Raw genomic sequence first — 8,726 nt, forward strand, 5'->3', positions numbered from 1 at the left:
CATAGTGCTGAGCCCTGAGTTCCTGATGAAAAAAACACATCTGCGCAGATGTGTTTTTTTTTACCAGGATCTTCGGTCTTCCTGCAGTCCGATTTCCTGAAAACGAATAGGTCAAGTACATGATAAGTTTCTTCACCAGGATTCGAGGGTAATTTTGAGCCACCGATCCTTATTTTCAATAGCTTATCTGCATTTTTTATTTGTCAAGTAAAAATAATTCTAGTTGAATTATTTATAAAAAGTGACGTTTCGGACCTTATACACAACTTTGATGATGGTGACGATTAAAACGATTATTAATAAATTATTATTAAGAAGTTAATAATTACACTGATTTGTTTGTACTGATTCGTTCATTTAATAATAAATTAATAATTGAAACTTAATTTTATTTTTTAATTAATTACTGATTTGTTCATTTAATAATAAATTAATAATTGCAACTTAATTTTATTTTTAAATTAATTTTTGGAAAATTTGTAGTTGTTAAGTTTTTTCAGCAGGAAACTCGAAGGTTCTTCAAGGCGGATTCCTGCTTTCGGTAGATAGACTGAGGCCTATCTACCGAAAGCAGGATTCTCGGCGAATTTCTGCATTAATATTTAGCCTATCTACAGTTTTGCATATAAATAATTGGAATTCGCCATTTTTTTTTGTTTTAATGAATAGAGCATGTCCGATTTACCCAAGAACAGTACTTTTCTTTTCAAAAAATCTCATACGTTAAAAGGTGCAGATGCAAACGCGTTTTATTGAATATCTCGGATCGTCTAAAATGCAGATGAGTGTTTCTTCATCAGGACGGCAGTACTGGATGTGGAAAAATAACGTACACGAAAAAATAAGATTTAAAAGTTTACTGAAAACTAAATACCCCATACAAAGTAAAAGATTAGTCTAACAGAAAAAAGTACATTTTTTCTCGGGAGTTTGAAAATTTTGCAGTTTACCATTTTCCTGAATTGGAAATATACGAAAAAATAACATTTAATACTACACTTAAGGATAAATAACCCACATAAAAGAAAATATGCAAATAGAAAAAAATGTATTGATTTTTTGCGGGAATTTAAAAACTCGGTAATTTATTATTATCCGAAATTTCAGTAAATCAACTATTTTCGGGAGTTTATAAGTTCGATAATTTACCATTTTCGGGAATTGGAATCAGAATGTTCGACAATTTATTATATTATGGAATTTGTAATTTTGGCAAATTAATATTTTTGGTAATCTTATAATTTCGGGAGTTCGAGAGTTCGCTTTTTAAAATCTCGGGAATAAATATTTTCAGTAGTTTCATTGTCATGTAGGAAATTGAAACTTCGTGAAATTTGTGTCGGCATTTTTTCACATCTAAGATTTAGAAAAATCGGCAAAATTATGTCATGCCCTTCGTGTCATACAGATTTTTTCATTTTTATTTGAAGTTTGAAAAACTAAACTAGAGTATCTTTGAGAATTCCTAGTTTCGCTTCTACTGCAGAATAAAATGATAATGTTAAGCATTTTATAATTTTAGATGTTTTAGGGCTAAATTCTTCAATTCTGAGTGCTTTCAATTCAAAAACACTTTAAAAAATCTGATTTGGAAGAGATTTTTTAATAAGAATTATAATTCTGAATTTTAGCAAGATTTTTTTTTAATTTCGTTGTTCTAAATCACAATGATACCTAATTATTTTTCAAAATTTCCGTCCCAATTGTGAAAATTACATTTTTTTAAATCGAAATTCCTTGTCTCAAACTCAAAATTATAATTCTTTATTCAAATTCTCGTCTCCAAGCATCGATTATAATTCTTCACAAAAATTCCTTCTCCAAATTTGAAATCATAGATTTTTTAACTCTAGAATTGTTTTAGGAAATACATGTTCCAGAGTTAGAGTAATAAAATATACATAGCGCAAAAAGGGATAAAAAAGGAGGGAAACGATGTAATTTGACACGAAAAGGGAGAAAAATTACTCTCTAATTTTTACATATTGAAAAGACAACAATTTTTCCTAAGAAATTTTATATTTGTAAATATTGCTAAATGATTTCTGTCTAGAAAAGAATTTATGTTAAAAGTGTATGGAGATATAAAAAATTCCAATATATACAATTTATTAAAATAAACCATTTTTATATGTTTAAAATTGTTCTCATAATCACGAATATTTTCCTAGTTAAAAAACGTGGTGTTACCAAATATCTTGAAAATATCGGACACATTTTTGTCAAAAACCTGAATGGCTTTTGAAAAACTTGAAATTGATATATTTGAAACTGAAATTCGCAATCAACTTTCAATTTGTTTACAACAACTGCTAAATGAATTTGTGATAGTTATAAAGGTGAAAAATTTCCTTGTTCTTGCAAATACTGATTGAAAATTACCTAGTTTGATAAGAGAGATTTCCAACTAATTTCTGAACCATGGACCAAAACAGATTATGAACTCTCAACCAAACAGTTGCATTTTTTAACAGAAAAGATTAATTTTCTACAAAATAAAAAAAGATGATTTTTCTACCCAGAGATGATTTTTTAATAAAGAAGTTGAGTTTTCAAGCTACAAAGTCGAATTGTTTCAGAAAAAAATAGACTTTTATTCACGAGTCGGTAAATTTCGAGAAAAAAAAAGTTAATTTTCAACCAAAAAAGATTTAAACCAAATAGTTGGACTTCAAGTAAAGGGAGCTTTTTCAAATAAATAGTTGAAATTTAAAACAAAGAGTTGATTTTTCAATCAATTTGTCTAAATTTCGAAGAAAAAATATTAAACTGCAAACAAAAATGGTTGCATTTTCAAACAATTATTTCAACTTTCAATCAAGAAAGATAACTTTTATATCAAGAAGTAAATTTTCTATCCACGGAGGGATGTTACTCCAACTTTTGGCCCAAAAAAATATGATTTCGACAGAATAGTTGAATTTTCAATAAAATAATTTTATTTTCAAAGAAATACATAATACAATTTTTACTCCAAAAAGATAAATTTTTTAGAGGACTGTCGAATAAAAAAAGTTCTTTTTCAACAAAGAAAATACCTTTTCTACCAAAAAATGAATTTTCTATCCAGATAGACAAATTTTCATAAGAACAGTTTAATTTTCAATAAAATAATTAAATTTTCAACAAAATAATACAGATTTTACTCCAAAAAGATGAATTCTGAACCAAAAATAGTTGGATTTTCTTATTGGGCTATTAATTTAGTTCATATTCAAGAAAAAAAGGGGGAAAGTTCCCTGAAAATAGGAGAAAAAAAGGAATTCTTTTAAAAAGGGAGAAAAGAGGAGAACAAGGTAAAGAGTGTAAATATTAAAAAGGGACGAATGTTCAATAAAACATTTAAATTTTCGAAAAAAATATTACCTTTCAGCAAAATAGTTGAATAATAAAATAATTAAATTTCCAACCGAATTATTAGTCGCCCTGTACATATATTAACATCTTTTTTTTATTTTTCGCTACGTAAACAATCAAATTGGAAGCAAACCGATAAATTAATTTAAGATTCCTAAAAAGGATTGTTTCCAAGTAAGAAATTTTGATAATAAATGTTAATACGACCAAAACGAACTAACTAGCTTTTCAAAGCCATGCAATTACGTACTTATGATAAAGCTCATTTCAAGAAGACACATGACAATTCAAAATGACCATATGTTATCTAAATTTTAATACTGCATTGTTTAAAGAATTACGCATCTACAAAAAAATACACGGTGACTTAATTTCCTGTAAAATTTCAAGTTTATTCTAATAGCTGTGTTAACACAGTTTTGGCAAAGCACTTGGATCTATCTTTGAGTACAGAAAGCATATAAATGCGGTAAAATCTACCGTTACTTCATAACCGTAAATTGGTATTTCAACGTCAAAAGGAGAGCAAAAGTGAAACGTAGAAGGAATATAACGAAAATTCTAGATCAATCTTTTATTCCAAAAATATTAACAAAATTGCTCCAAAAAATCTGTATCGCACTAATAATCAATATAGAAGCGATTTTATCCGAAAAGTACGTGCCAAGAACTTAATTTATCACTCAGGTAAAATCTTCATCTGGTAGATTCCAAGATGCAAGTTCACTCAATTTCATGTTCAGCAAATTGGATGAAAGTAGCAAACATTTAGGTTATGGGGTTAGAAACTGAGTTTTAAGATATTATTTCGTAAAAATTATTGGAAAAAGGAAATGTTTTACTCACATAAATAAAGCAGTTCTTTGCTTTTAGTGGGTTGACAGATTACTTACCACTCGGCGTGTGTTACGTTCTTTTGACGACTGATTTTTTCCACTTTCGGGTTCTTGGCAACTACGTGAATACGTGGATGCCGTGTAGCGCGCGTAACTTCCGGAAATGCGACGTTGCAAGTAAAACACGTCTGACAGTGTCAACGTTGCCACTCATTCTTTGAAATTTCATTCGTTTCCCAATACTCTCTTGTGATTGGTCAATTCCACGATAACCGGCCATTAGAAGATTGACATCAGTAGAAATTTACTACACAATTGATGAATCTACAACGCTGGTTGCTACGAGTTTGACAGTTCGGAACCCCGCGAAACATTTCTTTAATTCAAAAGTTTCAGCCTGAATGACAATGTCTTATTACGAATCAAATTCTGTTTATAATTAAGAATTTTAACGGCTTTAGATTGTTTTTCAAAGTCCCGAATGTGAGGAAATACTGAAAAATAATTACTGAAACAAAAATTAAAAAAAAAAAATAATTGAAATTCCCAAAAGAAAAGAAAACTACTGAAAATTTTTATTCCTGAAATTTTAATATTAAATTCCCGACACTAGTATTTTATTGCAATTTCATGTTCCTGAAATCAGTCAATTTCAGAATTTTCAAGACCCCCTCCTCTAAAACAAGATTTAATGGAAAAAAAGTATTAAAACAAATTTGAAAACAATATCTGAATAAATAAAAAATTTTCTTAATATGTGGGATTTTCAACAGATTTATATAATTTTACCGAATTTAAAAATGCCCTAATCTGTCAAAACACCGAAACAGAAATTTTCCGAAAAATGGAAATTCTCAAAATAAAATAAAACTATTAAACATGATTATTCCTGAAATTTTAATATTAAATTCCCGAAAATAGTGAATTCTTGAAATTTCGTGTTCCTGAAATTAGTAAATTGGAGACTTTTCCCCCCCCCCCCCCCCCAATAAGAATTAATGAAAAAAATTTTTTTAAAGAGATTTAAAACCCATGTCGTAATGAAAATAAAATTCTATTTATAAGTGAGATTCTTAGCAGGAAAATGCCCCAAAAATAATTAGCGAAACTGAAATTTTACCGAAAACTGAAAATTCCTAGGACAAAATAAAATTATCAATAATGCTTATTACCAGAGTTTTAATATCAAATTCCCAAAACTAGTAAATTTCCGCAATTTCATATTCCTAAAATTAGTCATTTTTAGAACTTTTAATTCCTTAAAATAAAAGATTATTTTATCAACAAAAAAAACTTTTTTTGTGGGAATTGGAAAATTCGTCAATTTACTATTTTCGGGAATTTGAAATTTCGACAATTTACTATTTTTGAGAATTTTGAAATTCGACAATTTGCTGTTTTCCAAATTCAGTGATTAATTATATGGATATTTTACAATTCGGTAATTTACTATTTTCGGGCAATTAAATAATCGGACTTTAAAATTTTTGGTGGCTTTATTTTCATTTGGGACTTTTCATTCGTCGAAAATTTCTGTTTTGATAATCATTTTTTCATCATTTTTCTGCATTCGAGACTTTGAAAATTTGGCATAATTATGTCATCCTTTTTTAACAAAAATTTCAAATATACTTCTCTTAGACTGTCAGTTCAGGCTGTAAGACATTCGTTATATGTACGCAATTTTTCGTACAAAATGGCGATATTGAATTTTTGTTTACATTTGTAATGATAGTTTTGTACTTCTGGGTAATTTAAAATAACAAATTTTTTGCAGTTCAGCCTAAAACGTCCTATAAATAAAAAAAACTTAAACTAATTTCTCACAATTCGACAATTTAAAATAAAACATTTTAAATCTTGAAATTGAACAATTTTCAATTTGAAATTTAAAAATTCAAACATGATTTAGCTGAGGAAGACTTCAAGAATGAACGATTCTGAAATTGTGTTCAAACCAAAAATTTCAAATTTAAACGTTCAAAACTGGTTGGTTTCAAATTCCTTTTAAATTCAAAATAGTTTAACATCGTACTATTACAAATCGTACTATTACAAAAGCCTTAATTTTGAAATAATTAGAAATTTAAAACATTATAGTAATTTCTTGATGAAAGTATCGAATTTAAACATTTGAAATATTTGGAATTGTTTTAATATATTCTGTTTCGTTTTTAGATTTGACAATTAAAATTTTTTAAACTGAAAGATTCGACATATTCAATTTTTTCTAACAATTGAACACGTTTTTTAAATTTTCTAATCTTTCATTACTGTTCAATATAAAAAACTGTTCATCCAAAATTTTTTTTACAATTTTTAAGCCAATCTGTCATTTAAAAAAAAATTTCAAACCAAAAAACTGAACAGAAGGTATGAACTTAATTGAATTGAATAATTTTAGCACATCCACTTCGCCCTAAATTAAGAAACCCTATTTAATTAGGGTTTGAAATATTGAATTTATTAATTTCGAATTTCAAAATTCGAAGTTTAAGAGGTGGATAAAACCAACATTTTTTTGAAAATGGGTTTATTCTAAAAATTCTCATTTTCTAAAACATGGGGGATTCCACACATTATTTGCCACCAATTTTTTTTTCACGTAAAATATTTTTTTTCTTGTTTAATACTTAAAAATATTCGATACGTATTTTTTATTTCAATATGACACGCAAATTTTTCGAGAAAATTTAAACAAAAATTTTATGTTCATAAAAAAGTACCTTTTTTCAATTGCTTATACTGCGATATTAAACAGAGATATTAAAATTCATACGAAAGATAAAATGTGGGCCTTTCCCTCAACTTTCGAATAAAGTATACTAAAATCCATTTTAATTTTTTATTTTATAATATAAATCAAATATTTATAAACAAATACATGTTTTTTCAATTTGAACCTATTTTAAAAAAAAAATTTATTTTAAAAATCGGACTAAACTTTTTTCTTGATCTGGTGAAAATTTGGGAGTTGGTAGTTAAATACTTTCGAAGCAATTAATTTGTGAATAGCAATAAATTTTGAATATATTAAATTAACAATATAAAAATATACGATTTTGAAAGTGGATGGTTGTGTTTTACTTATCGCGTAGACAGTCGAGTCCCAGCCCGAGCGAGTCGCGTTGCGGTATACTTAGCGTGCGCGAGCCACTATTGAAAAATTCATTGCTTCGAACGTATTAGACTACTCACTGCCAAATTTTTACCAGATCAAGAAAAACGTTTAGTCCTCTCTTTAAAATAAATTAAAAAAACAGGTCTAAATTAAAAAAATCTATTTGTTTATAAATATTTGATTTATATTGTTAAATAAATAATTGAAGTGGATTTTATAGTATACTTTATTCGAAAGTTAAGGAAAAGGCGCACATTTTATCTTCCGTATAAATTTTCATATCTTTGTTTAATATTACAGTATAAGCAATTGAAAATAGGTACTTTTTTATGAACATAACATTTTCTTTTTAATTTTCTCGAAAACTTTGCGTCATTATAATTTATAATTTTTATCGATTAATGTTGAAAAAAACCATTCTCTTTTTCTTATAGGCCTCTTGGTGAAAAAATATTCTATCATCGACAGGTATCATAAGACTAAATTTTATTTTTTTTTTAACGAAATAATTTCTTTTTGTATTAAACATTTCTGATTCTTATTGAGCGTCCGCACATCTCAGAAGTAAGTTTTTATTTTTGCAATAAATTAAATTAAATGTGTTGGAAGTATTTTTTTTTCTAGAGTTTCTATTTTTTATTTATCCTAAAGATTACATTTTTTATCTCAATCCGCACCCGAGCCTGTACAAATTTGTGGTCAGCATGGCTTTGAGATAGTCAACTTCCACATCCTATTGCCTCGAAACTGAATTACTTGTAGCAAACAAAATTATTTGGATTAAATTCAGCAGCATTTAAACTTAGTTGTGGTCTTTTGTTTTTTCTTAAAATAGTGATTTCGTTTTGACAGAATGGACGGAATGTTCTTTACGCTCCTGAAAAATTCACATTTTTCTAGCTATCTATCCACACTTCAAATACTTAAAATTGAAAAGTTTCTAATCTATTAATTTCATAATATAAATTTTCCAAAATTAGTCAAGATTCACAATTTCAAATAAATTTTCCAAATTATAAACTCTAAAAAATTGCAAATTTTGAGATTGTTCAATCTCGCCATCTTCTATATTGAAAGTATGCGAATTTCTTTGACATTTTTTTGTTGGAATCCATCCATTAATACATTATGTATGTATGCATATCAGTGATTTAAATTATAAATGCATATTATAATCTGAGATTGTTTAATATTCCGATCCTCTTCATCTAATAGTGGGTGAATTTTAATTTTGAATTCCCCTTTTTTGCTTTTGTCTTGAATTCCTAGTAAATTCTCCTGCTTTCAAAAAAAATTTCCCTTTTTGTTGTTTTCTTTCGATTAAATATAAACTGAATTCATAGAACTCAATGAAAAAATTCATTTTTTATCAAAAATTCAACTGGTTTGTTGAATATTTCTCTTTTTGTATA

At 27.3% G+C, this 8,726-nt stretch overlaps 1 protein-coding gene across 2 annotated transcripts in view; it reads right to left on the minus strand.

The window, feature by feature from the left end:
• The window catches only part of LOC117167234 (protein transport protein Sec61 subunit gamma), a 5,762-nt gene extending 1,377 nt beyond the window's left edge, over window positions 1–4,385 (minus strand). Inside the window, exon 1 of one of the 2 annotated variants that reach the window (XM_033352018.1) lies at window positions 4,251–4,385. The gene's annotated coding sequence lies outside the window, so the exon portion shown is untranslated. Of the gene's footprint in view, window positions 1–4,203 lie in introns of both variants that reach the window. The other variant, XM_033352017.1, reaches the window with a different exon arrangement.
• Window positions 4,386–8,726: the final 4,341 nt, after the last annotated feature.

This window comes from Belonocnema kinseyi, chromosome 2, assembly GCF_010883055.1.
Source record: "Belonocnema kinseyi isolate 2016_QV_RU_SX_M_011 chromosome 2, B_treatae_v1, whole genome shotgun sequence".
NCBI lineage: Eukaryota > Metazoa > Arthropoda > Insecta > Hymenoptera > Cynipidae > Belonocnema > Belonocnema kinseyi.